The sequence below is a fragment of the Petaurus breviceps genome, unplaced genomic scaffold (assembly GCF_028583685.1).
Source record: "Petaurus breviceps papuanus isolate PSGF00001 unplaced genomic scaffold, PetGlider_PUasm1.0 90466, whole genome shotgun sequence".
Classification (NCBI taxonomy): Eukaryota; Metazoa; Chordata; class Mammalia; order Diprotodontia; family Petauridae; genus Petaurus; species Petaurus breviceps.
The window spans coordinates 3,310,312-3,334,954 of record NW_027187260.1 but is presented as its reverse complement, the minus strand read 5'-3'; the positions used below and the strand labels follow the sequence as shown (position 1 = coordinate 3,334,954).

General features: G+C 34.5%; 1 protein-coding gene across 15 annotated transcripts in view; it reads left to right on the top strand.

The window, feature by feature from the left end:
* The window catches only part of DISP1 (dispatched RND transporter family member 1), a 238,302-nt gene that overhangs the window by 76,758 nt on the left and 136,901 nt on the right, over positions 1-24,643 (top strand). For 10 of the 15 annotated variants that reach the window (XM_069062631.1, XM_069062626.1, XM_069062625.1 and 7 more), the window contains one exon: positions 22,053-22,091. The exons of the other annotated variants lie outside the window; for them this stretch is intronic. The gene's annotated coding sequence lies outside the window, so the exon portion shown is untranslated. The remainder of the gene's footprint in view (positions 1-22,052; positions 22,092-24,643) is intronic. 15 annotated transcript variants of the gene reach the window in all.

Genomic DNA, 24,643 nt, shown 5'->3' with positions numbered 1-24,643 from the left:
TTTAATTAATGCCCATCTTACTTTTCTTTTTGCCAAAGCATCAATTATTTTCAATGCAGTTTGTTTTGACTTAGGGGCAGGGATCTGAATAGCTTTCTGGAATTTATATGACTTTTCAGAAATCATAAAAGCACATTAGACTCCAAATAGCTAAATGTAGATACCTTTGTAACTATCTAAGGTTATGTGATGCCTTAGGTGTTAAAGAGTTTTTACCATGGAAATTGATCAAAGAAAAAGTTTTCTCAAAATAAAATTTTCCGGGGAGGCTAGGTGGCGCAGTGAGTTAAGTGCTGGCCCAGAGTCGGGAGGACCTGACTTCGGTTCCGGCCTTAGACACTTAACACAAAAAAACTAGCCGTGTAACCTTGGGCAAGTTACTTAACCCCAATTGTCCTCCAAAAAGGCAAATAAATAAATAAATAAAATTTACCAGTATTTTCTTATCCACATGTTTAATGTAACTTCTAATACAGCTGTTCTGCACACACACTTTTAAAACTAGGAAAAAAAAACTGCATGAAGAAATCAGTTAAAATATCAATGTATTTTAAAACCATACACATGTAGACTGAAATAGCTTCAAGATTTTTAATCTATTTAGTGGTTTTCTGTCATATTTATGCATGCTTTTATTTTAATATTCAGGAGTCATTAAACTATTCCCCACCTCCAAAGGCATTTACTTATTCTACATTAGGCATACAACTAAGACATCAGATTCAAAATAGCCAAATTGTAAACAAAGTTATTCTTTATGAATTGCTACCAAAACGTGCATAGGACTGAGCATGTGATCTAAAACCTTACAATCACTTTAAGGTCTAATTGGTTTGTTCTATGAATTATCTTTCCTCTATTACGTCTTCACCTCCCACCCCCAAATGCACATAACAGCAGTTATGGGGGAAAATGAAATATTCTCATTTTTTGACTGACATTCAGTTAGAGATTCAACTTGAATATAACTGAATTTTGGGTGGATGTTCCTTTAGGAAGATTGTTGAAGTATTGTTAAATGATGTAGAAATCTGACCATTGGCATTTTACCTAATATGATTTATCATGATTTTAAGTGGAACTTAGATTTGTCAAAAGAAAGCACAAATTTAGCTGGGAGCTGGGGAAGAAAGTTTTGCATTTTAAATGGCAAAAAAAAAAATGGTAGCTTATGGTGTTGTGTGTGGTGAGTTAAATTACAAAATTGTTCACAATTCTTTTTTTTTTTCTTTTTGGAGGGGGGAGGGCAGGGCAATTGGGGTTAAGTGACTTGTCCAAGGTCACATGGCTAGTGTTAGGTGTCTGAGGCCGCATTTAAACTCAGGTTCTCCTCACTCTAGGGCTGGTGCTCTATTCACTGTGCCAGCTAGCCGCCCTGGTTCACAATTTTTAGAAGAGAATTCTTTAGTCTACAATTCTAGTGTTACAAGTTTATGTATAAGTACTGGAAAGAAAACTACAACTTAATGTCATAAAATGAAGTAGAAGAAAAGAGAAAAATATTGAGAACTACTATTAAGTATGACCCTTTCTACATTAACTATTTGTTTTTCTTAAAATTTTAATTAAATTGACAAAATTAACAAATAACAAAATAACAAAAATTTATGGTTTCTGTCTCCCTCCACTGATCATAGAAGAACAAACCCCTTGTAACAAATATTTATAAAGCAAAACAAATTTTTGCATTGATAATATAAAAATAAATCTCAATCTGCACCCTGAGTCCATCAAATCTCTGACAAGAAGTGAGTAGCATGTTTCATCAGAGTTCTTAAGTCTTTCAAAGCTGTTTGTCTTTACAGTGTTGTTATTATTATAAGTTTTTCTCCTTAGTTGTACTCTCTTTGTGCATTAGGTATTTATTATAGAAATAATTAATGTGAATATTTAATGAGAGATAATTTCACAGTTGAACAAATTTCTGTTCAATTCTGAACAATATGCTGTTACTGTGTACAATATTCTCCTGGTTCTACTCATTTCACTTTGTGTCAGTTCATATGTTTTCTCAGGTTTTTCTGAACCCATACTTCTCATCATTTCTTATAGCACAATAATATCCCAGCACAATAATATACAGTAGAACCTTTATTAATGAATTTAATTTGTTCCAAGATTCTGTTTGTCATGTGATTTATGTGTATTGCAAAGTGAATTTTCCTATAGGAAATAATGTAAAGTTGGATGATGGGTACCACATCCCCCAAAATATTAATATAATTTTAAGTAATATTTTTGTCTCTAATGAACCTGAAATACAATACCAATGATTAGAACACACTATACACTGAAGATAAAACAAATGAACCTTCACTTTGCCTTTGAGGAGAGTCGTGTCTGGTATGTGGGAGACAAGAGGGGGGAGGAGGAGAAAAAGGAAGGGTTATTGCTTGGAAGGAGAATCTCTTTCCATGAGAACATTGGGGATTTCAATGTTGGGAGTGTTCTCTCTTATGCTACTTTCGCTAAAAGTAAGACAAACACCACTGACTTTGCTTATTTTTCATTTTTAAGAATAGCTTTCATGTTTTGACTCATTTATTTTTTTCTTTACGTTCACTTCAGACTAGAAATCTAACAACATTTGTTTCTGACATTTTTTAAGAATGTCACACAAATTTGACATTGCATTATCGTTAAAAATATTCATGGCTCTCATTGCTACAGCCTTATTTGGGTGATGTTTTTCAACAAAATTTTGCACTTTTTCTCATATTTGCTAAACCTCCCCAATATTACTTGATATGAAGGATCCTTCCGACCTCTTAACCTCCTCCTCAGATGAGATATCCTGTGCAACCTCTTGCTGTTGCTTCTCATGCAGATCCATCAGTTCAACCGTTGTCAGCTCCTGGCTATGTTGTAGATCACAGTCACTACCATACACTTTTACACAAAGTACTACCATATATATAAACACGTGAACACACTCGTCATGGTATTGTAAAGAGCAGACGATGCTACCTTCACGAAGGGTCAATGGCTGAATGAGGCTGAGTAGGTGGTATACTGACTTGAGATTCCTTTGTTTGACATATGAAAGCAAAAACCAAAAAACCATTGCCTTAGTTGAATATCATCCCTTTGTGAACCATTTAAGTCCAAACATGATGTTCATACTGTGAATTTTTTTTCATCCTGCAAGACAAATTTTGCAAAACATTTTTCCTCCTCCAGGGAAGCAGGTTACTCATAAATCAAGGTTCTACTGTATCACAATTTGCTCAACCATTCCTCAGTTGATGGGCATCCTCTCAGTTTCCAATTTTTTTTTTAATTTTTTAAAGCAATCGGGGTTAAGTAACTTGCTCAAGGTTACACAGCCAGTTATTTCTGGGTGTGGTGCTAAGTATCTGAGGATTTGATCCCCAGGTCATCCTGACACTGGAGCCATTGCTCTTACTCACTGAGCCACCTGGCCGCCCCTTAATTTCCAATTCTTTGCTACCAGAAAAAGAACTGTCAAAAATATTTTTGTACATATAGATTCTTTCCCTTTTACTTTAATCTCTTTGGGATACAGACCTCGTAGTGGTATTATTGGGTCAAAAGATATGCATGGTCTCATAGCCCTTTGGGCATAGTTCCAAATAGTTCCCTAGAATCATTGGATTGGATCACAAGTCTACTAGTAGTAAATTAGTGCCCCTATTTTTCCACATTCTCTCCAGCATTGATAATTGTCCTTTTCTATTATGTTAGCCAATCTGATAGGTGTGAGGTGATACCTCAGAGCTGTTTTAATTTCTTTTCTCTAATTATTAGTGATTTAGAGCATTTTGTCATATAACTATAGATAGCTTTTAGTTTTTCTTCTGAAAACTGTATGTTCATATCCTTTGATCATTTATCAACTAGGAAATGTTTTTTGTTTTTACTAATTTGTCTCAGTTCCCTATGCAGTTGAGAAATGAGACTTTTATCAGAAAAATTTATGGTAAATCCCCCTACTCTCCATTTTCCTACTTTCCTTTTAATCTTGGCTGCATTGGTTTTGTTTGTGCAAAAACTTTTTTATTTAACTTATCCATTTTTCTAACTATGATCTTCTCTTATTTGGTCAAAATGCATAGGTACATTTTTCTGTGTTCTCCTAATTTACTTATGATATTGCCCTTTGTATCTAAATCATGTACCCATTTTGACTTTGGTATATAGTGTGAGATGTGGGTCTATGCCTAGTTTTAGACAAACTGCTTTCCAGTTTTCTCAACAGTTTTTGTCAAATGGTGAATTCTTGCTCCTAAACCTTGGTTTATCAAATATTGAATTACTATGGTCATCTTCTACTGTGTATTGTGTACATAATTTATTCCACTGATCTACCACTCTATTCTCAACCAGTACCAGATTGTTTTGATGATTATTGCTTTGTAATATAGTTTGAAATCTAGTACTGCTAGTCTGCCTTCCTTTACATTTTTTTCATTGATCCTTTTGATATTCTTGACCTGTTGTTTTAGATGAATTTGTTATTATTGTTTTTAGCTCCATAAAATAATTCTTTTTTTTTAAAGCAATTGGGGTTTTGTAACTTGCTCAATGGCCAGTTATTTTGTGTGGGTGCGAAGTATCTGAGGCTGGAACTGATCCTGGGTCTCCCGACACCTGGGCTGGCGCTCTTACTGCGCCACCTGGCCACCCCTATAAAATAATTCTTGATAGTTTGATTAGTATGGCACTGAATAAGTAAATAATTTGGGTAGGAAATAGTCAATATTCTAATCAATCAATAAATATTTATTGTGAGCCTATTACATGCTGGGTATTGTGATAAGTACTAGAGATTCAAATACAATGAATCAAATAACCCTAAGGAGTTTATATTCTAGTAAGGAAGACAAAAAGAACATATATATATGTATGATAAATACGAACAAATACAGGGTAGTATGATGGGTCACTAATAGAATGGAGGGGACTAGCCAGTAGGAGCCTGGTTGTTGGAACATGTACATTTTCCTCTGCCTACTAGGAATCTACATTGAGACTTCTGAGCCAGCTTCAAGGAATGACTGATGATGTATAATGGGGGAGGTGCTGCATATACATCATCATCTTCATCAAAAATAATATGTATTTATTAAGTGCTTATAATGTCAGGCACTGTCCTAAGAACTGGGAATACAAAGAAGGGCAAAAACATGGTCCACCCTTGAGGAGCTCACATTCTTATGTGTAAGATAATGTGTAAGCAACTATGTACATACAAGATGCATACAGTGTGAATGGGAGATGGTCTCATAGGTAAGACACCATAGTGGTATGACATGGAACAGGAAAGGCCTCTTGTGGAAAGTGGAATTTGAACTTAGTCTTTTTTTTTTAAATCTTTTTGGAGGGGGAAAGGTAGGGCAATTGGGGTTAAGTGATTTGCCCAAGGTCACATAGCTAGTAAGGGTCAAGTGTCTCAGGTAACATTTGAATTCTGGTCCTTCTAACTCCAGGGCTGGTCCTCTATTCACTGTGCCACCTAGCTGCCCCTGAACTTAGTCTCAAAGGAAGTCAGGAGGCAGGGGTGAGAAGGGAGATCATTCCAGGCATGGGGCACAGTTAGTGAAGAGGCAGAGTGGGGAGAGAGAATCTTGTGTTGGAAGAACAGAAAGAACATCAATGTCTGGATCACAGAGTACATGGAAGGGAGTAACATATGAGGAGATTTGAAAGAGACGAAGAGTCCACATGATAAAAGACTTTAAAAGCCCAGAAGAGGATGTTTATTTGATACTGAAGATAACAGGCAGCCTCTAGAATTTGAGGCAGCTAGATGGCTCAGTGAATAGAGTGCAGAGCCTGGAGGCAGGAAGACTCCTCTTGCCTCAGATACTTGCCAGCTGTGTGACACTGGGCAAGTCACTGAATCCTGTTTGCCTCAGTTTCCTCATCTATAAAATGAGTTAGAGAAGGAAATGGTAAACTACTCTAATGTCTTTGCCAGGAAAACCCCTAAAAGTCCCAAAGAAAAGTCACAATCACACATGATTGAAAAACTACTAAACAAGAGTTTGAATAAGGAGGTGACAAGGTCAGATCTGTGATTTTGGAAGATCACTTTGACAGTTGAGTGGAGAATAGATTGTAGTAGGGAGAGACTTGAGGCAGGAAGACCAACCAACTGGATATTGAAGTATTCAGAGCATGACAGTGGTATTTTGTCTCTATTTCCTGTTGGTTTAATTGGTGAGTTGAGGAAAAGATGGGAATAGGCAATAATTTTTATTCTAATCTTGGTTAGAGAGATTATTATTTACACAAATCAGGTGTCATTTAGGTAGAATATGTTTAAACCTCATAGACACATCCTGTTTCATTTGCTTTGTTCTTTCATTTGAAAAGTAAGAACTTCAAATTGTCCCTTTTTAGTCCTTTAAAAAAAACTGTAGAGAAACTGCTTCATTCCAATAAGAGGGTATTTCAGGAATAAAAACTGGACTTCTGAAGAATTGTGGATTTCCTTAGAAGCCAATTCCACTCACCAGAGTTAAGGTGTTACATATTCACGCATGAAGGGATTAAAAGCTAAAAATTTGCTTTTGGGGGGAGTTTACAAAGGAAGTACTTTAATTAATGAATGATGTTTATTTGTCAGCTTAGTAAACTTTTTGTTTGTTTTTTGTGTGTGTGTTTTGTCTTGGTCTTGTGAGTAATTACTCACAGGGATCTGGTCTATCAGAGATTAGAAACTATAAGAATTTATACTTTAGTTACTCTATTGAGGGAGGATCATCTTCCAGGAGGCATCTTGTTGATGTGTTTATTGGTTTTAAAATAGACTTAGTTACTGTCTCAACTGTCTCAAGGGGCAGTTTGTCCTGTGGTGATGAAGCAACAAGCATAGCTATTAAAGACGGAGTTTAAATGTTTCACTTTCCTCTTTCATTGGCAATAGGGATATAAATTTAAATGATATTAAGCACAACATTTATAAATTTTAATTCATATTTCCCTTTTTGAATTATTGATGAAGATTGGAAGTTTATGGAATGGCATTGCTATAGAGGATATAAGTAGCAATATTTAGCAAAGGAAATGTGTAAAGGTTGAGGAGTTACCCCAATACTGGACTTAGATACAGTCTGTGTGTATCTATACTTATATTTTCTCTCTCTCCCCTGTCTAAATCTATATCTACCTATCTCTTTAGGTCATCTCAAAAATCTCAGTGCAACTTTAAACTTTTTAAGCCATTAAATCTTAAAACTGCATTGACATTTAGATACCCTGTATCTGTGTGTGTGTTTATGTGTGTACATATGTATTGTGTATATATATATATATATATGTATATCTAATAATAATTATAATAATGGCAGCTAATATTTAAATAATGCTTATTATGTGCCAGACTCTGCTAACTGCTTTTTGTAGATGAGGAAACTTAGGTAAACAGAGGTTAAGTGACTTTCTGAGGGTCACACAGTTAGTAAATGTCTGAGGCTGGATTTGCACTCAGATCTTCCTAACTGTAGGTCTGGTACTCCATCCATTGCACCACCTAGCTGCTTCTATATATGTGTATATGGATGTGCATACATGTGTATGTGTATCTAACTGTGTGTATCCATGCTCACGCACACATATGTCAATAGTTCAGGAAGCAAATTGGAATCATTGAACTGATACTAAACAATAAACTACTTCTATTCTGGTAATGCTATATTGTGGTGAGCCCTGGAATATTATAACCTCTGAAGAATCAAAATTGTACGTGACCCCACGGGCAATGGAGAGATATATGAGTTGGGTTTGAGTACTCTGTCAAGTACATTTTAAGTTATGACCTATATATGAGAAGCGATATAAGGAATCTTATCTAGGATGATGAATCAACATGGAAAAGTGGATAGATGCTAGATTTGGAATCAGGAAAAGCTAGCCGTGTTTAATCTTGGCTCTGCCACATTAATAGCTGTGTGACCCTGGACAAGTTACATAATCTCTTTTGGACAGTTTCCTTATCTGTGAACTGAAGGTTTGGGCTGATGACCACCAAAATGTCTTCTACTTTTAAATCAATGGTCTGTGATCTGATCAGAAAAAGAAATCACATAACACATCATATCACATAACAAGGGTATGAATGGGATGTGACCTGTGCTGACCAAGATCAAAGATCCCTGGAAATATTGAAGTCTGCTAATATTTTCAGCGAAAGGAATAATAATAAGATATTTTACTTAATGATCTATTGAAGAGTGCTTTACCTGGCTGCTTTGGCTGATTGCTTTTCCAGTAGACTGCTGTGGCAATGAAAAACCATTGTGACTGTAATGCTTCCTCTTTGTCAGAGTCCTTTCAAAGACTACTGCTTTACATTTTTTAAGTATTACTCTATCCAAGGGGTTATGAACAAGTCTAAATTTTTATAGATCATCTCAAAATGCATTTTCCTTTCTCCATCTATTTCTGGCAGAACATACAAAATAGATACATTTAATTGAATTGGAAATTTATATATTTAGTAAATTTGATTTTAATTTGACTTTGAAAAAACTTTGGAGGCCAACAGTATCCTGGGTCATATTCTATTGAAGTTGGGCACACATCAGTTGCGTGTTAGAGATGCTGCTTCTGCAAGACTTTCTGTTTCAGGTAATTGTTCACTGGGATTAATTTCAAATACATGGGCAGGATGTGCAGATAAGTGATTTTTGAAACAATGTCTTCCTCTCTGCTATTTTTGTTGTAACCTTGAAAAAAGAGAATGTTCATTTTCCTTTGCAATTTCCTTAATGGATCTGCTGGCAAAGCTTGCAGGCATTAGAATGGAGACTATGTACTGATTATATAGAAAACTGGTCACGGTTCACACCTTCTGTAGTTCATTTTTGTTTTGGTACTTCAAAGTTAGAAGTATTCATGTTCTCTTTTAGTTTGGGATATGCAAAAGCCCTCTTCATCTTTAAAAATGAACTGAAAAAAATCGTGCTTGGCAGGCTTGACAGGAGTTTGTATATGTACACATAGATCCTATGTTCATCATATTGGTAAGAAATGTTGGCTATCCTGTCCTAAATTCAGGTTACTGGGCTGATACTCATCTTCCTTTGGGAATTTTATAGTGTGGGTCCTGGATTGAATTTTAGTCATTATTAAATTTACTTTTGAGATAGAAGATGTTGTTATGCTACATAATTTGAACAGTATCCAAATTTTAAAAGAAAAAATTCCTTGCTAGTGACTTGATGTAGTAAATTATTTTATTTGATTTGCAACTAAAACAGAAACATAAAAGCCTGAAGTTTTCCATATCTTTTTATTACAGCCCATTAGTCCATAATAATTCCCTAGCAGCCAAGGAATAGAATTTTTATATTACAAAGAAAAATCACATTATCTTTCAATTTGAATATTTAACGATTACTTTATTTAATGATTTACTTTATTTCATTCTCTGAACTTCCACTTCTAAATCCATTTCCACTCCCTGTTGGCGTGAGAATTTCTCCTTATTATTAGAGGTCTGCAGCAATCATCTGCACTACAAAGGAACTCCTCATCCTTTTTCAGTCATCTGGGAAGGGTAAATATTTAGAAGAACTTCATTACAATAGCTGAAGGAGAAGGAAATTAAAGTTTGGTGGGATCTTCTTTTAAGAGTGCCTTGGGCTTAAAGTGTGTGTGCCTTTATCAGAAGGGGGAGAAAAAATGCTGCAAATTTGTAGGTTAATGTTGTGGGATTGAATTTATTCTTCATGAATGACTTAAGGAAAATTTACTTTTAAAGCATCACTACATTTTCTCCCCTCTGTGCTTTTTTCCTTTCTAACAACTCTGAAACTTGCTATGTTGTTTTTGTTAATTTTCCATTTTTCCAACTTGGTTCTCCAGGGAACCTGCTCAAACTAGCAAAACATTTTATAATCAAGTTGTTTGAATTCTCTGTCTTTTATAAAAAGCCTCTTTGCTGTAGCAAAGTAGTAAGACTACTAATTATGTAGTAGCCTGATTTTGGGAAAGAGATAAAGAAATAATGACTATTAAAATGTATGAGGAATTGTCAGTAAGTAGAATTTGCTTTTGGGATAGGAAAAGATTAATTTTCATTATTTGACAAAAAAAAATCAGTATTTGTAATATTTTTCTTGGGGACATTTATAATTTGGTAGTTACTTCTCCTGTTCAGTTGTGTCCATTTCTTCTGACCTCTTGGGTCATACTGTCCATGGGGTTTTCTTGGCAAAGATACTGGAGCGGTTTATTGTTTCCTTCTCTAGTGGATGTAGGCAAACTGAAGTTAAGTGACTTGCCCAGTGTTACACAGCTATTAGAGGCTGATTTGAATTCAGGAAGATAAGTCTTCCTGACTCCAGGCCAGTGCTCTATCCACTGGGTCACCTAGCTGCCCCTAGATATTCAATGCTGTAATAACCAAGGTTTTGCAGATGACTCACAGTAACATGCATAATAACCATAATTGATCATTTTGGGTTTTTTTAAAGCCTTTTCATGGCTTTTGGAAAATTGTTCATGGGTGTTAGCAATGATGACAGTGATTCATTTATTAAGGATACAGTGCTAGGAGAGATATAGGGATAAAATAAGACCATAATGGCTCTGATGGAGCTTATTTTCTATCAATGATATATGACACATGCATAAATACATATAATGAAAAATAATTCATAAGAAGTTAAACAAAATGTTCTTTGAGATCCAAAGTGGAAAATAAATTATGATTAGGGGGATTGGGAAGGGCATAATGGAGGACATGGCACCTAAGTTGGTCCTTGAGGAATAGAGAGATTCCAATGGGTAGAGCTGAGGAGGGAGTATATTCTAGTCTCTGCAAATGTGCTGAGCCAGGCAGTGTGAAATTTATCTTTAACAATACATTCTAGACCATCATCTTGTTGCCCAACTTTACCTTTCCATGTAAGCTCCTTGACATCAGGGACTGTCTCATTTTTATCTTTTTAACTCTAAAATCTAATTTAATGCCTGGCATATAGTTAATAAATACTTGTGAATTGATCATATACACAATAAACTCAGTGAATACACAATTTGAATATGTAGTACCATGAAGCAGAGTAGAATGATTTAGGTACCTTTCATAGCTATGCCTGGTGGGAAACATCTTAGTAAAAGAAAAATAGAGATCATAAAAGATAAAATCAACAGTTTTAAATACCTAAAATTAAAAAACTTTTCCATGAATAAAATCAGTGAAGATAGAATTTAGAAAAGAAATGATGAAGTATATCACATATCACTGGTCAAAGTTAATATTCAAAGTATGTAGGGAATTGACACAAATATGTAATACCAAGAGGCATTCCCCAACAGGTAAGAGGTTAAAGGATATGAACAAAGTATTTTCAAAAGAATCACAAACTACAAATATCACATGAAAACAAGTCAGATCATGAATAGTAAGAGAAACAAATAAAAACTAGTATGAGATTTCATCTCATGATAGCAAAGATGACAAAATATGGTCATAGTATTAGTGGGAAGATGGATATTTTACTGCACTCTTATTGGATCTGTATGACGATCCAATTCTCCTGGGTTTCAACTGAAAATTGTGTAAGTGTCAAAACTTTCCATACACTTTGGCTCAGTGATACAAGTTCTGGACATATACCCCAAGGGTATCAAAGGATCATGAGAATTACAATATACGTTGTCAGGTGGGGCCAAACTCAATCTAATTTTTTGCTTGATTGTTTTACTTTGTCACAAGGGAAGGTTTAGTCTGGAGGGGAGGGTGGATTGCAAATATTGTGATGCATCAGTAAGACATTTCAAAATTTTAATTTGAAACACCAAAATGGTTGTTTAGACAAGCTATTCCTAAAGTTTCCCTTCTAGCTCTAATTCTATTATTTTATTATCACTTGAATCTAACAAATTTGCTAAGCACCTGCTTTATAAGGACTGAGTGTGGTGTTGAGGATTCAAAGAGAAAACCTGAACACTTTCTGCCTTCAAAGAACTTAAATTCTACTCTCTCTTACATGCTCAAAAGAAATCATATTTGTAAATCACTTAGTACAGTGTCTGGCACATAGTAGGCACTTAAAAAATGCTCATTGACTTCCCTTTCCCCCTTAGCACTACTGCTTCCTATAGTAGCTTTTTAAAAAATCCTTTCTTGTAATATATTGAAACAGCCTGAGATTTGTACCATTGTTAAAAGAATAAAATCTAAATGTAAATTCTGAAAATTATTATAATAAATGGGTAACTACATGAAGGTAAAGTATAGCTCTCCTTTGGGTAGTAATAGCTAAATTTCCTTAGGAAGGATTACCTTAGCACAAAAATCAGCTGAGTATAAATGTGGCCATGTGCCAATTCTTTGAAGTTTCTTTGCTTGAATTAACTAACTCCCTCAACTCCAAAGGTGCAGGAAACTGGGGAGGGGTTTAATGTCAGAGCAGTGCTAGTCCAGTCTGTCTTACGTTGAGCCTTCTTTGAAGCAGAGTGATTCAAGGCAATCTCTGCTTACATAGGGGGAGTCTTTTGACCTAGAAGTTTAGAGAGAAAAATCCATTGCCAGAAGGGAGTTGAAGATAGTTAAAAGTGATTTGAGCTGTCATATGTACTTTAATAGGTTGAGGGAATGAAGGAGAGGGAGAAGGTGAGGAGGGGGGAAAGGAAGGGAGGGGAGGGTAGGGGGGCAAGGGGAGGTAGAGGGGGAGAGAGTCTCTTTTAGGGTTAATCTGGTTTGCCAAGAGGCAGATAATTTGCTGTTCAAAGTGATTTGATGGTAATTTGCCAAAAGCTTCGGGAACACTTATGTTTTTACTGTTGTAGTCTAGATAAAGGTCAATTTAGTGATAAATATGTGACTTTATGAGTTGAATATTATACAAACATGGTATTTGATTGGGATAGATAAGCAAGCTAAAATGGATTTTGGTGGAAAAAATGTATAAAGACTCAGGCTTAGAGATACCAAACTATCAGATTGCTACCTAGATGTCAAGTTAAAGGGGCTTTACAAACTAAAAGCTGGTGTGTGTTACCCTCTTTTAAACTAAAATCCTGCCTGTTAAGGCAAGCACATTTCTGAAATATTTGTGAGACTACTTGAAGTATAAACCATTATTTTCTTGCCTTTCAGTTATCTTCTTTGACTGCTATTCTTCTGATCATAGCCAGATCATCTGGAACTTTTTTATATCCTTCCAATGAAGAGAAACCTGTCAAAGTATTTTCTCCATTACTCTTAAATTCATTGTTCAAAATCTCAACTGATTTCAAGTGGTTTAGTTTCTCATACCATTGGTAATTGGTGCCAGATTTGGTGGCTCTGTGTACCTTATTTAGAGTTTTGATTCCTTGGAATACAGATTGTTTTTGGAATCTTGGAATACAGTTTTTTGGTCAGAATCTGTTCAAAAAAGAATAGCACGAAAATGACCAGAAATGGATCACCAAATTATTGTCATCATTGATTCTTTCATTAGGTAACTTCAGCAGAGATGCTTAAAATGAATAGTTTTCAAGGTTGGATGCTTTTGGGATCTTTTGGTCTTAGTACTCTAACATCATATGATTTGGAAGTGATCAAATCTAATGTAGATTCTGCTTATAGAGGAAAGAAAAATTTCATCATATGCCATTTGACTTCTGAGAACAGCAGAAACATTTTAATTTTAGCACATATAGTCCTAAGAGATTCGCTTTCCTCCTTACTTCTGACTGCCTAATATAACAGGCCCCTAAGTAGTATTTTTTTTTCAAGATATAGTATAGCTATTGGTACCAGTGGTAATCAACATTATATGCCTATGCTCCTTCTCTGGGCATGGCTTAGAACTGAATTCAATAGAGTTTCTTCCCATGGGTTTTATAGGAAGGGAAAATGAAAAATGGAGAAAATAAAACTAAAATTTCCTGGCTTATCATCTTTGTACTTTTTAAAAATGGGAAATAATTTCACTATTTGTTAGCTTTTTATAGACTAGCAGAATATTGTGGAGAGGGAGAAGGTAAATTATAAATAGATATAATGGGAAGAAATAGTCCACATTTTGAGCTTTTCAGTGTTAACAGAATACTGTAAAATGAATTCTTGTTTCTCTAATAGCTATATAAAACTTGATGTCCAAAGAGTAGGTGAATAATTTACCTCTTGGTTTTATTTTAGAAAATATTTCTTTCCCCCTCCAATTTTTAATACTTCCCTCCCAACCCACACAAATTACCTTCTGTTTATTTTGCATATACCTTTAAATACATGTTCACTCCCTTGATAGAATGTAGGCTCCTTGAGGACAAAGACTATACTACTTTTGTCTTTGTATCCTTAGTACTTTGACAAGTGCTTTACACAAATTACTTACTAAATAAATATTTGTTGATTAATTAATTCTTCTATGATTTAAGAATGGACTTGCCTTTCTTTCCCTTCCTTTGAATTCCAGTTCAGGCATCATCAATTCCATAAAACCTTCCCTGAATTTCCCCAGCTGAAAGGGCTCCTTTACGTCCTCTAATTTCTTATGAGAATATTATGGCATTTTTCCTTTACACTGATATTTTGCTTTTTATTATAGTTGTGTACTTGTCTTATTTCTCTTATTGTATTATCCTAAAAGCTATGTGAAGACATAGATTTTTATTTCTGTTTTTTTTTTTGTCCCTATCTCCCTGGTATAATACCTGGAGCATAACAGGTATTTTATATATCAACCAGTCAATCAACTAGTGTTTATTAAGCTCCTAATACATTCCAGGCAAAGTTCTAGAGTATCCAAGGATGTAATAATGAAAGTGAGACAGAGTCTTCCTAAGCTCCAGAAGCTTGAATTATGTTTGAATTAATATTGTTGAATTATTTTTTGATAAGTTGAATTAATTTTCATATGCATGTTGAATTAAATTTTATACAATTGACTGGTGAATTCATTTTAAGATGTATATTCTATTTGACAGTTTTTAAGATTCTCAGAAAAAAGATGAGTTAATTTTTGCTTGGGGGAGATGTAACTTAAGAAGAAGGCAAACAAAAAATTTCTCCAAATTTACCTCCAATCCAGGAAAAGTTGCATTTTTGTTTGACACCCAGCTACTTTATCTGCCTTATCTCCTCTATGGAATGATAAATAAATCTATTTAACCTGACCTGAGTGCTTTACTATAATTTTTTAATATATCCACGTTTCTTTTAAGAGTTCCATTAAAAGGTTGTAAATAAGAAATGCATATAGAGTTAAAATGGCATCCCCTGGCTTTTGGCAGAGTACTTTTCTTTAAAATAGAGATTTCTAATATGTTTATTATTTTATGCTTAAAATTATAACTGTATAACATAGATAGATGACCATTTAGAGTTTTAAAGAAATTGTAAGAATGTTTAAAGTAATTGTTTTGAATATATTTCATTTTTCTTTTTGAGGAATGACTTTCAGTCTGTTAAAGATGAAAAATATCATTTTCTTGCCCCAATTATTGAACTATCATTTTGAGACTGGTCATAAATGGTCAAAGGATATGAACAGGCAGTTCTCAAAGGGAGGTAGGCTAGTTATCAATAGCCATATGAAAAAATTCTCTAAATCATTAATGATCAGAGATATGCAAGTCAAAACATCTTTGGGGTTCCGCCTTATACCATCAGATTGCCAAAGATAACAAAAAAAGGAAAATGATGGCGGCTAGGTGGCTCAGTGAATAGAGCACTGGCCCTGGAGTCAGGAGGACCTGAGTTCAAATCTGGCCTCAGACACTTAACACAAAAACTAGCTGTGTGGTCTTGGGCAAGTCACTTAACCCCAATTGCCCTAACTTTCCCTCCAAAAAGCAAAAAAAAAAAAAAAAGGAAAGGAAAATGACAGGTGTTGGAGAGACTGTGTGGAAACAGGCATGTTAATGCAGTGTTGGTGGAATTGTGAATTTGTTCAGCCAATCTGAAACTATACCCAAGACATTACTGAACTATATCATTATAGAATATATATATGTAATATGTATATACATATATATGCTGTTTGACCCTGCAATACCACTAGGTATAGGCTTCTATATCCCAAAGAGATTTAAAAAAAGAGGAAAAGAACTCATATGTACAAAAGTATTTTTGACAGCTCTTTTGTGGTGGCAAAGAACTGCAAATTAAAGAGGTACCCATCAATTGCAGAATGGCTGGACAAATTACAATATATGAATGTAATGGGATAGTTTTGTACTATAAGAAATAATGAAAGGGGGGTGGCCATGTAGCACAGCGAGTAAGAGCACTGGCTCCAGTGTCGGGATGACCGGGGGGGTCGAATCAGGCACAGACACTTAGCACCCACCCAGAAACACCTGGCTGTGTAACCTTGAGCAAGTTACTTAACCCCAATGGCTTAGGGGCGGCCAGGTGGCTCAGCAAGTAAGAGCACGGGCTTCAGTGTTGGGATGACCTGGGGATCAAATCTGGGCTCAGATACTTAGCACCACACCCAGAAATAACTGGCCTGTAACCTTGAGCAAATTACTTAACCCCAATTGCTTTAAAAAAAAAAAAAAGAATGAAAGGAACAGTTTCAGAGAAATCTGAGAAAAATTTTATGAATTGAGGTAAAGTGAAGTTAGGAGAACAAATTATACAATAATATTGTAAAAACAAAAGAACCCTGAAGACTTAAGAACTTTTTCAATGTAAGAATCAACCATGATTCCAGAATGCTGCTGTTGAAAAATGTTACTCATCTTCTTCCAGAGAGGTAAAGGACTAAATATGCATAATGAGTTACACATTTTTTTGGACCTAGTGTGGGATTTGGTTTGCCTCACAATTTTGTTCACAGTTGTTTTTGTTGTTGTTCAATAGTTGCAGTCATGTTCCACTCTGTGACCCCATTGGGGGTTTACTTGGCAAAGATTGCCCAGGATCACACAGCTAGTAAGTGTCTGAGGCTGGATTTTGAACTCAGGTCTTCCTGACTCCAGTACTGGTGCTCTATTAAAAGGGTATTATTTTGTTTTGTTTTTCAGTAGGTGTAGAAAAACAGACTTGTTATTTGAAAATAAAAAAAAAAAGAAAACTTAAGTTTAAAAAAGACTAGCTCTTGTTAGCTAAGATCACTGACATTCAAGGTTTTCCTGGCTAAATCCTTTAAATACTAACTGGAAGGAGGACCTAGAATAACTATTTAATTCTGTATGGCATTTACTTTTTTTTAATTTTATGTTTATTTTTAGTTTACAACATTCATTTCCACAAGATTTTGAGTTACAAATTTTCTCCCCATTTTTTTCCTACCTACTACCCCAGAACAGCAATCCCATTGAATACCCCTCCCCCAATCTGCTCTTTCCTATATCATTCCCCCTCCAACTTTCCAGTAGGGCAAGATGGATCTCCATACCCCAGTGCCTATATATCTCATTTCCCAGTGCATGTAAAATAGTAATAATGATGATGATAATTTTTTAAACTTTGAATTCTAGATTCTTTCCCTTCTTTCCTCATCACCCACCCTTACTGGGAAGATAAGCAATTCATATAGGTTGTACATATGTATTTATGCAAAACATTTGCATATTGGAATATATTGTGAAAGACTGACTATATTTCCCTCTATCCTATCCCCCCACCACTTGTTCTATTTTCTACTTTGGCCCTGTCCCTTTTCAAAAGTTTGTGCTTCTAACTACCCTCCCCCTCCCCAATCTGCCTTCCCTTCTGTCATCCCCCCTTTTATCCCCTTCCCCTGCTACTTTCCCGTAGAGTAAGATACCCAATTTAGTGTGTATGTTATTCCCTCCTTAAGCCAAATTCATTGAGAGTAAGGTTGACCCATTCCTTTTTGCCTTCCTGTTCTTCCCCTCCATTGTAACAGTTTTCCCTTGCCTCTTTTATAATTAGATAATTTATCCTATTCTGTCTCTCCCTATCTCCTCTCATTATATTCCTCTCCCCCTCTTAATTTTTTTTTTAAATATCATCCCTTCCTATTCAATTGATCATGTGCCTTCTATGTATACCTGTACACATATATACAAACACTCACACATGTATTCATATGCACATATACCCTCCTATATAGAGACATATATATATGTATACATATATATACATTTATATTCTCTTAAACTATCCTCATACTGAGAAGAGTTTCATAAGTAACAATTATTGTTTTTCCACCCAGGAATGTAAATAGTTCAACTTTGATAAGTTCTTTATGATTTCTTTTCCCTGTTTACCTTCTCATGCTTCTCTTGCTTCTTGTATCTGAATGTCAAATTTTCTATTCAATTCTGTTTTTTTCATCAAGAATGCTTGAAAGTCCTCTATTTCATTGAATGATCATATTTTCCCCTGAAACATGATACTCAGTTTTGCGGGGTAGGTGATTCTAAAATAAGCTTGAGATTTGCTAACAAAATTGGATTGTTTCCACCAAAAAAAAATGTAATTTATATTCTTATGTTTTTAGAGCTCCTCTAAATGCTATAAGCTATTATTTCAGAGAAAATGAGCAGGTTTTTTTTTTAATAACAGGGTTTAATAAGACGGCTTATGTTTTTCCTCAAAGAATATAGCTAGTGAATATCAAATGTCAACAGATGGTCTGTAAGATATCGGAACAAAAAGGAGAAACAGAGAAGACAGTACAAATGTACTACTAATGGTGAAGGTGTAGCAGCAAGCACCCCGGCGTCCTCAGGGTTTGCCGCCACCACAGGTTCTTGGATCTGCTTTGTTAAAGGAAAGCAACTCAAAATGGGTTAACAAGCTTACTTTAATCAGTCAGACATATATCTTTTACCTTGTTCAGGGGAAAAAGGTCAGCACCCTGAACTTCAAAGTATACAGGCAGAATTATCAAGACAGAAACAGATCAAGTAGACAGATTTCCAAACTGTCCAACCATTACATCCATACCAAATCAGCATCTGGGTTTTTCAAAGCCAGGGGGGCCCTGGACAACGGCTTCCCAGAATCCAGATCAAATCACAGAACACTTCTCAAAGTGAGCCCCCCAAAACAAAGCTACACATCAGGGCTTATATAGCCTTCTCCTGGCTCAGAGAATGTAACAACCTTATTGACTCACTGGCCAATCAAGAAGTATCTACTGAAAAACAAGCCTCCCACCCCAGGCTCCAGGTGTACCTTAGCCTAGGGGCAGGGAAGATCTTTAAAATTTACATTCGCATTACAGAAGGCTAGTGGGTTTAAGATCTAAATGGAAGATGTGTTCTGATGTTCCATACTTCATGGGGTATACTTCTTAAAACACTGATCCAAAATGCTTCTACTTATGTTTTTATCGTGCTTTAAAATCCCAAACCCTCCAGTTTCAAAGACAGAGAAATTAAATATATTGAAAGGATAGTGGAGTTTTTGACCACAAAAATATTCTGAAAGTTTACATTATAGATGCTTTAAAAAAAAAGTCTTCCCTGAGGGAATGGGGTTCACCTCATAACTTCTGGATTCTACCAATACTATTAAGTGCAGAATAAAATTATTAGTGACAGGTTCATTAGATTACCTCCTAGAAGTCACTAAAGCTTCCTAGAACTATAAAGCAGTCATTATAAATGTAATAATGACAAGTGACTTTTTATCACATAAATTAATGATAAGACTAAAAGTTATTTTACAAACAATCTGATGGTGTCCATATTAAAGATAAGCTGTACATTATCTTTGCTTTGGATAAAAGTAGTGATATCTAAGAAGATTCTTGGCATGTTCCTAATATGGAGGGAAGAAGCAGCCTTTCAACTATTGCAAATAATGACATTAATAAGTTATGGCTTTCTCCATTATAAAATGACAAGTAAATCTTCAGGTTCATAAATATGAACTACATTGTCACAAAAATGGCATTTAACTATTTATCTAGGCAGTTAAGATTCTCTATTTGAAATTAATCTAGTTCCAGTAAGAAAGCATTGATAGCAATGTTAAATCCTAATTCTTCTGACAGATAATGGAGGACCTTTCATACTGTTTCATGAAGAGGTTTGGAATCTCATCTGAAACACTAGTCTTAATCTTCTGAAAATTTCACTATACAATTCTTCTAATTAATAGTGATTTAGAACATTTTTTTCATATGACTATAGAAAGCTTTAATTTCTTCCTCTGAAAACTGCCTGTTCATATCCTTTGACCATTTATCAACTGGAGAATGATTTGTATTCAAATAAATTAGACACATTTCTTTATTTATTGTAGAAATGAGGCCTTTATCAGAGACACGCTGTAAAATTGTTTCCCAGCTTTCTGCTTCCCTTCTAATCTTGGTTGCATTGGCTTTGCTTGTGCAAAGGCTTTTCGATTTAATGTAATCAAAATTATCCATTTTGCATTTCATAATGTTCTCTCTTGTTTGGTCAAGATAGTATAACATTCTCTTTAGATCTAACAGGTAAACTATTCCTTGCTCTCCTAGTTTGCTTATAGTTTCAGCTTTTATATCTAAATCATATACCCATTTTGACTTTATCTTCGTATAGGATGTAAGATGTTGGTCTATTCCTACTTTCTGACATACTATTTTCCAGTTTTCCCAGCAGTTTTTGTTAAATAGTGAGTTCTTATCCCAGAAGTTAGAGTCTTTGGGTTTATCAAACAGTAGACTACTATAGTCATTGACTATTGTGTCTCACATACCTAATCTATTCCACTGATCCACCATACTATTTCTTAGACAGTACCAAAAAGTGGTTTTGATGATTGCTGCTTTATAATACAATTTAAGATCTGCTACAGCTAGGCCACCTTCCCTTGCATTTCTTTTCATTAATTCCTTCAATACTCTGGACCTTTTGTTTTTCCAGATGAATTTTATTACTGTTTTCCTAGCTCTATAAAATAATTTTCAGTAGTTTGATTGGTATGGTACTGAATAAGTAATTTAATTTAGTCTTTTTATTATATTATATTATGTTATGTTATATTATGCTGCATTTATATTATGTTACATTATATTATATTATGTTATGTTGTGTTGTGTTATATTATATATTTTTATGTTTTATTTATTGGCTCAGCCTAACTCATGAGCAACTGATATTTTCTAATTATTTAGATCTGACTTTATTTGTGTGAGAAGTGCTTTATAATTATATTCATATTGTCCCCGAGTTTGTTTTGGCAGATAGACTCCCAAATGTTTTATAATGTCTACAGTAACTTTAAATGGAATTTATCTTTCTATCTCTTGCTGTTGGGTTTTGTTAATAATATATAGAAATGCTGATGATTTATGATGATTTATTTATTTTATATCCTGCAACTTTTCCAAAATTGTTTATTATTTCAAATAATTTTGTACTTGATTCTCTAAGATTCTCTAAGTATACCATCTAACATTTCCAGTAAAGAATCATCTAAATTGCAAAGGTTTTTGGATATCTGAGGGGTTTCACTTTTAGGCACCAGTACTTTTTTAAAAAGTTATTTCCCGATTTGACATAGAAATTTTCCCTGCTTTCCTTCATTCTTAAACAAAGTGTACCAGGGTCAGCACACTACTGCTTCAGGGCCAAATCTAGCCTGTCAGTACCTTATACACCAGAGAACTAAGAATGATTTTTACATTTTTAAATATGGTAAAACTTTATTTAAAAATGAGGAAAATCATGCTTAACTTTTGGACACAAACAAGTGGTTGGCTATAGTCCACAGGGGGTAGTTTACTTATCTGTGTACTCTGTTAATCATGATTTAACCTTTTTTGATGGCTTAGGTTGTCATAAGCCCGATTTAACTTTGATCTGGTAATAATAATAATAATAATATCGTAGCTTTCAGTACATATTATTACAATACATTGTGACACATTGATGCCCTTGGGGCCTGTTGAAATTCGTTTGCACCAGTGCAAAGTGGACTTACGTTGCTATGATTTTAATTCTGTTATCTGGTATGTCTTGAAGGCATTTCCCCCTTTTTAATATGCTTTATACTTGCTGTGGACTTCGGAATTATGTCTAAGCTTGCTAAATTTGGGTGGGAAATAAGAATAAACTGGTTTTGAGCAAAAGCCTGAGGGATGGTTCCATGAGTAAAGTGTATGACCTTTTAGCATATGGACTTTATGACATATATTTGGCTGCTCAGGTGGGTTTTTGCTTACTTTCAGGTTCTTTGCTGTGTCCTGATAGGTGTGACTGCCAGATAGGTGAGTCCTAGATTGATGAAATATTATTACAAATCTATTATGAACTATAAATGGAAGTATTTTCATTATTTCCTAATATTATTTGCCTTGTAAGATTTTGCTGTGAAATTTTAGATTAACTGTGGTAGTTCCAAAAGATTATGTGCATAGTTTTAAAAACTTGAATGAGTTGTAATAAAGCTTATGACCTCCTCAAAATACATATTCTATTTCTTTATTTTTTTTAAGTCAGTAGGTTGTATTTCTCTTGTTAATGTTACTAGAGGGTCTTGACTGTTTTTCATTTAAAAAAAAGATTCTTTAATTCAATCCGTGTTAAGAGTTAAAGGATTTTGTTAAATGGGACATAGATTTAGAGATGACACCTATTAGAATCTTAATCTTTTTCATTATTTATCTCCTGAAATGTCCAGTAATATTCAATCAAGTTTCCCTGCTCTTAGTTTTGTGATTGTCTAGGATGATTCTCATTATCTGAAGAAAGGCAGAGCAAAACTCTCAATATAGTCTCACTACAAAATTACTTTTATTTCACTTTAATTGAATTTAACTTGAAAAAAATGAATTCCTATTACACTTTTGAAGGAGTGTGAAAGTATTGCAAAGCAATCAGTATTTCTGACAATGATTTTTCTATATACAGTAAGATAATAATAGCTGTTATTTTTTTAAAGTCCCTCCACCCAGTGAGGCATTCTGAATATTATTTTACAGATAGGCAAAGAGAGGCTCAGAGAGGTTAAGTATCTTGTTCATGGTCATAGGTTCATAGGATTTAGAGATGGGGAGGACCTTAGGGATCGTGAACTCTAGCACCTTTATTTTATAGATTAGAAAACAGACGCTCTCAAGGTAAAGTGACTTGTTAAAGGTCACCTAGGTTGGAAGTCACAAAGCAGGATTTGAATTTAAACCTCTCATTTTAAATCCCATGTCCTTCATTATGCCACACATGATTCTGAATAATTGATATGCTGCTGTATCTTGGGACAGAGAACAGAAGATTATATCTAATTGGATTTATGACTGAGTTACAGAGGTCACACATAATTACCCAAATTGATTCCCTAAAGATTTTCTGCCTTGTATTACTGTTAAGTGAATCTTCTTTTAGTGCTTATCATCACTTTAAGTTATTTCACCTTTCCCTTAGAGTATAAGTGGGGAATATTTTTCTATTTAAATTTAGGATTGGTTGCGAATTTTTTTAAATGACAACAGCAGGCAATGTCCTTCATATCTACTTTTTAGCCTAAGAATTTTTTCACCAGAACTATGTTTTCATTGGCTTTGGGACTACAGTAATCCACCCTTCCCTGCACTGCAAAAGTCACACCATTAAAAAAAAAATAAATTTGTATTGAAATCTTTTGTTTTCACATTGTTTTGTTTTCTTCTCATATCCATTCCCTTGACCCTTCCAGAGAGCTATCATTTATAAAAGACTTAAAAAATAAAGAGGATGAAGAGGAAAAAACATCTTTAATCATGAGAATCTGATATTATATGCAATTTCCAAAACTAGCAGGGATCCCCATCCCTCATAAAGTCATATGAAAGGGTTCTTTTAATATATCTTTTTGGGGGCAAAGTTTGTTTTTTTTATAATTTCTCATCGTTCCTTTTTATTTCCATTTGTATCTTTGAAGTCATAATGTCTATTGTTTTCCTAGTTTTATTTACTTCATTTTTCTTTAGTTCACCTATATCTTTCCATACTTCTCTTTATTTGTTATTTTTTTTCTTCAACACAGTAATATTCTGTTACATTCATATGCAGAAATTTGTTTATCCATTCCCCCATCTTTGGGCATCTACTTTGTTTCCAGTTCTTTGCTACTGCAAAAAAATATTTTAATAAATACTTTGGCATTCCTGGATCCTTACTTTTTGGCATCCTTCTAGGGTTTATGCCTAGCAATAGAACTTCTAGGTCTAAGGTTAAGGACATTTCATCTACTTTATTTGCATAATTCCAAATTTCTATCTAGAATGGCTGTACAAATTTCTTTCCAGAAAGGCCATAGCTCCACCAACAGTGCATTACTATGCCTACCTTTATGTAATCCCATCAATATTAATTCTTCCCAATTTTTATCATCTTTGCCAGTTTACTGTGTGTGAGGTAAGAACTTCATAATTGCTTTGCTTTGCATTTCTCTTACTCTTACTGATTTGAGGGACTCTTTTATATGGTTGTTAATAATTTGCATTTCTTGTTTTGAAAGTTATTTGTTCATATCATTTGACCACCTATTTGTTGGAGAGTGGAAAAGTTCACATTAATACAGATCATTACTTGCCCTGCAAGACTTAACAGACTTGCCTGTGTCAGGGAGAGGTTAAGTGATTTTCCTAAAGTTACACTTCTAAAATGTATGTCAGAGGGGTTTTTAGACTTAAGGCTTCTGACTCCAAGACTGGCTGTCTTTCCATTTTACAATACTGCCTGAAAGAACAAGGAAGTAGAAACTCTATTCTATAAATATAACATAATAAAAAGTGAACTTCAATTCTATATTGCACTAGTTAAGGAAGATAGGCAAAGGTAA